This window comes from Camelus dromedarius, chromosome 6 (assembly GCF_036321535.1).
Source record: "Camelus dromedarius isolate mCamDro1 chromosome 6, mCamDro1.pat, whole genome shotgun sequence".
Lineage (NCBI taxonomy): Eukaryota > Metazoa > Chordata > Mammalia > Artiodactyla > Camelidae > Camelus > Camelus dromedarius.
In genome coordinates this window covers 39,886,681-39,892,537 of record NC_087441.1, presented here as the reverse complement: position 1 = coordinate 39,892,537, position 5,857 = coordinate 39,886,681, and positions in this window count along the sequence as shown.

Genomic DNA, 5,857 nt, shown 5'->3' with positions numbered 1-5,857 from the left:
ACTGATAAACAACCTTAATTTCATTTGCAACTTTAATTCCTCTTTGCCGTGTAAACTAACACATTCACAGATTCCCAGGATGAGGGTGTATACATCTTTGGAGGGCCATTATTCTGCCAACCACATTCTTTAAAGTCTATCAAGACTGGTTTGACTTAATAAACTATGGTATAATCTTATAATGAATTTCTTGGCAACCATTAAAAACAAAAAAGTTTATGACATGGAAAGATTTATGTGATGAAGTGCCATGTAATGTGAACTCCATCATCCTCCACTCCTGGATTTCTTCCAGACGGTTCATAAGGACAGGTAAGGAAATGTTTGCTTTATTCACACCTATTGTGAAAGTGCCAGTTGGAAACAACAGGCGTGTCAGTGCTCAGAATGTCACCAACCTGGTACCCTTGACCTAAATCCTTGACCACAGAACCTCAGTCTTTGTCCTCTGCACAGACCCCTCCCACATTCCATTCTGGTTCCCCTCTCTTTCATAGTCTCCAGAATTTTCTATCTGCCCATTCTTTCCTCCTTTACCATATCTATGTTTTCAAATAGCTTGTTGACCAAAATTCACTTTTCCTAATGACCAAATCATGTTTTTCATTCTGTTTATTTAACCCTTTCTATTTTGCACACCAAAATATAAAATTTTAAATGTCCCCTATCATATGACCACCTACAGAACCACCTAGAAAGTACACTTGCCAAAATATTAATCAATCTGTCAATAACTCTTAATTGTAATACAATTTTTTCCTCTGATTAGAATGATCCATACTTATCACCTATTGCATGTCCTTCTAAATTTCAGCTCCCAATTAAAAGCTGTATTTCTCTAATTTCTTTATTCCTGACCACCATCAAAGTAAAAAAGGAGTTTACATCACAGTATTTTTAATATAAAAATGAATGTGTGTGCTTGAGTCCGTGTGGGCGTGTGTGGCTGTGTATGTGAGTATGTGCACACAGGTGTGAATGCATTCAAGAGAGTCCACAAAGATATGCACCCAGTCCTGATCATTGTTACCGCTAAGTGAGCAATATTAGTGAGAATTGATTTAGTATGTCTCCTTTTTTTCAAAATAAATACGTATTTAAAAGAGACAAAGTTATTCCATTTGTAAACAACTGTGCGTTTTAAGAGGATTGGAGGTAACTGGTACCTACCCTACCTTCTGTGTGTGACTCATTGTACTTCCTGGCGCTGCTAACAGACTCACGCTGCTGTCCCTGGGTCCCTGGTCGCCCTGGACTCTGTCCTCTGGTGTGTGAGAAACACTGATCCTGATTAAATAAATAAATGAATCGATGCTGAAAGCTAATAAAAGTTACCATCAACAGATCAACAGGATTCCAGCAGCACCTAAACTCAATAAAGAGAAAAGAGTCAATTTTTGCCTCATTCACTTTCTGAGGAAGACTGTTTGCACCTCATTGATTTTTCTCTCCTCATTGAATAATGTTTGCCTGCTCATTTAATTTGAAGTTGTGGAGCCAGGGATTATACATTGCTTTTTTATTTATTTTCTGTGCTCGTTTTCCCCCTTCAGTTTCTTAACCCTTTATTTTACAATAACTGCAACTACCACCTCGCATCCAAAGCTGAAATGGAGTTCACCAGAGCTTTTACTGCAGAGACTGCAAATTAATTTTGAAAACAAAATGAATGTACACATGTGATTCTTGACAAAGCCTCTCCCTTTCTTCCAACTACACAGCATCCCTAGCATTTACCTGATTTCTTGGATAAAAATGAGGCACGTGGACTTTTGCATTTTAAGGAGTTTGTGGAAAGAAACTGGAGTGGCACACACACCGAAGCAACATAATAAACCAAGTTACACAGACTACAAAAAAGCAGACATTCATTGCCACTGCCATATGGTTATAAGAATCTTCTTAGCAAACTGGACTTCATTTTTTGTAATCCAGAAAATCAGGCTTAGCTCAATAAATCTTACACCCACATTTTGTCCCAGTTATTTCTACCTAAAAAAAAAACCGATTTACTTTGTTTCTTTTTAACAAGTTTCACTCTTTCCAAAGTCAGTAAAAATGCTAGAGTAGCACATGTGTCATAATCATTTATTAGACAGAAGTAATATCATATACCTCCTATGGGCCAGGTACTCTTCTAGGAGTTGAGGATAAACAAAGTAAACAAGCAAGTAAGAAACCCTGCCCCAAGCGGGATGACGTTTGAAAGGGGAGAAACATGGACTAAAAAAGACAGTTGTAAATATATGGTTTGTATCTGGAGATATGAAATGGGGAAAATAAAACAGGGTTAAGGTGACAGGAAAAGCCAAAATTCACAGGTAAGTTAAGAACAGGTGCTACTCTTTTTGATAAGATCATCAGATTGAAGATCATCCAGACTATCAGACTTCTAGATAGATTGAGAAGTGGTTGAAGGAAACCATAAGCAAAACAAAATGACAACCTACAGAATGGGAGAAAGTATTTGAAAAACATAAGACTGACAAGGGCCCTCCTACACTGCTGGTGGGAACGTAGTTTGGTGCAGCCATTGTGGAAAACAGTACGGAGATTCCTCAAAAAGCTAAAAATAGACATACCATATGATCCCACAATCCCACTCCTGGGCATATGTCCAGAGGGAACCTTGATTCAAAAAGACACATGCACCCCAATGTTCACAGCAGCATTATTTACAATAGCCAAGACATGGAAAAAACCTAAATGTCCATTGACAGATGATTGGATAAAGAAGTTGTGGTATATTTATACAAGGAATACTACTCAGCCATAAAAAATAATAAAATAATGCCATTTGCAGCAACATGGATGGACCTGGAGACCATTATTCTAAGTGAAGTAAGACAGAGAAAGAAAAATACTATATGATATCACTCATATGTGGAATCTTAAAAAAAAAAGACACAAATGAACTTATTTACAAAACAGAAACAGATTCATAGACATAGAAAACAAACTTATGGTTACCAGAGAGGAAAGGGGGAGAAGGGATAAATTGGGAGTTCGAGATTTGCAGATACTAACTACTATATATAAATAGATAAACAACAAGTTTCTACTGTATAGCACAAGGAACTATATTCAATATCTTATAGTAATGTATAGTGAAAAAGAATATGAAAAGGAATACATGTATGTATATGTATGACTGAAGCATTATGCCCTACACCAGAAATTGACACAAGATTGTAAACTGACTATACTTCTATAAGAAAAAAAAAAAAGTAAAGTGGTTGGATGATTTCCCCAGTAGTGTTGCTCTTTACATATAAACACATTTACTCCTCATCATGAAAAACATCAAGCAAAAGTGTATCTCTAAACTCCATTTCCTTGAACTTACAGCCCATTGTCTCTCCTTGCCTTCAAAGCCAGGTTTTATGAAAAAGCATTTTATGTCCATTTCCTCACTTTCATTCAGTTTTAAAATCTCTGCAAGGTGACTGTCCCCACCTCACCAAGGAAGCTGCTCCAGCAAGATCATCAGTGCCTCCCAACTGTCCAATTCCCTGACCTTCCCTTTACCACCCTGTGGCATGACCATCACTGCCTCATCAGAATTCTCTCTACTGCTCCCTACGTGTTCTCCAACTTCTCCCCATCTTGCTGACCTTTAATCTCAGAGCTTGGCAGGCTCTTCTTCCATCGTCCACTTGTGCCTTAATCTGTGTTTTCCAGGAAAAGGAGCTGAGGCAAAGCTTAAAGTGCTATTACTATCTGGGTGGTACAAGTCCAGTCAGGGCGAGTTTTAACAACAACAACAAAAAAGCCTTATGAGCAATGCAGACAAAGAGCAGTTTGCTGGAAGGTGCGCTTAGATTGACTTGGCAGGCAGGGCTCTCTGGGAAGGCTGACAGGAGTCTGAAATGGGATGTCTGCTCTTTCCTAGATTAACCTATGCCAGACACAGAGATGCTAGCAGTAAGGTCTGCTCCAAGAGGTTTACAGACATAACAGTAGACAAGAGGGGAATGAAGCGGCAGAAAGCCTACAGGCCGGCAAATCAGGACAGAGTGAGAATGTGAAGTGGGAACTTTCTATTTTACAGCCAAGAGAAACATAAAATGATAGAGAGAAGCCTGATCAATGTAAGTTTGATGAATAAATACAATTTTTGAGACTACCACAATAGCCATATCTCATGTTTGAAAAGGATCTGAGTCCATGGATGAAGGTCCTCTATGATACCCCCCAAGCACCCCTACTTCACTCACTCTGATCATTGGCCACTCACTCTTCCCCAAGGCATTCTATTACAATTTCAAATGGTTCAAATTGTTGGGAAGTTCTTTATGTTGTGCTAGTATCTGACTCACTTGCTCTGGTTCTGTTCTATGGAGACAAAGATAAGATATCTAATCAACTCTCACATGAGAGTTCAAGATACTGTAGTCAATCCTAAATTAGTTCTGGCCTAGTCTCCAGTTTCTACATTGTGCCTTCTCACTGTCCAGTCATTTTTCTCTGAACCTACATTCATCTGCCAATGTCTCTTTTCCTGTGGTCCCCAAAACGGACACACTACTGTAGCTGCAAGATCTCACCAGTGTTGAGACTAAAACTATTACTTCTGCATTGAAGAAGACAGCAGTCTTCTGTTAACATAATACCGTTTCACTTTGAGGAGGCAGCCATATGATACTGTTAAAGTTCTGGTTAATGAAAACTTCTGAGTTTTCGTTATGTTTGTTTGCCTTTTTATGTCTGTCTGTTTCTGCTAATACTGCTGCTGTCTAGCTGTGGCTTACCCAATTTCCATATGTCCAGTAGTTTGGAGGCTTCTTCAAAAAATATATACATAGAACTATAGATTTATTCCTAAAGAATTTCATTTTACTATACTCATTCAATATTCAGCCAATTGAAAGTCACTTAAATTTCTGATTCTCTTATATTGGTTATTCTTCCAGCATAATTTCTCTATTTAGGTATGAACATGCTGATAAATCATTCATGAATGCAGATACACCCTGAAACCCTTCTTTAACCAGGTTTGTGTGACTCTATAAACCTAAACCTTAAGAAATTGCACTTCTTATAAAGATTCCCTAAGTACCTCAGATGTCTCACTTTTCAGAGTGGCCTACTCCTAATTAGTACAAATTATTGAGGCTCTTCAGAAATTATATCAGTGCAATTTGTCAGCAATCTGTAAAGTGATTTGCCATTGCATCTGGCACTGACAGTTGGCAGCAAGTGTACTTCACTTTTAAATGATCTGGTGACAGTTGATAACTGTCATTCAGTCAGATCCTGAGTGCATCTCCTGTCTTAAGAGAGGCATACTCAAAGATGAGGCAATGGAATCAGCCAACAGACTCCTGGGTATATCCTAACAAATCATTTATTCTGGCTTTCACTCTTGATATCACTGAGTACACATTAGTCCAATGTATCAAACACTAAAACATGATAGATATTTAAAAATCCAGTTTTCACTAATAATCTAATTCTCATATTCATTACTGTGATTTTTTTTTTGCTTCCTAAAGAGACTCCTTGTCATTTTGGGGGGACAGAAGCATTTTTTATCCTATACTGGTAACATTAAATCTACTCCCACAAAGGTTGGAGGAAGAGACACAATTAGAATGGGCCTGGCAGAGGTAAACATGGTCAGGATTGATGAAAATGTTAGTGGAAAACTGATAGATCAACTATTGCCATTTGTTTTTAGAATTAATGGATGTGCTTTAGAGCATGATTTATGGCATAAGAAGGGAACTGAAGCAGGCACTGCGGGCAATATATAAATAAATAAGAGTTATCTCCTGCACTCAATGGTTTCCCAATCTGTTAAAAAAAAAAGAAGAGATAAACACTTGTTAAGTTAATAACAGATGAAGAAAAATAC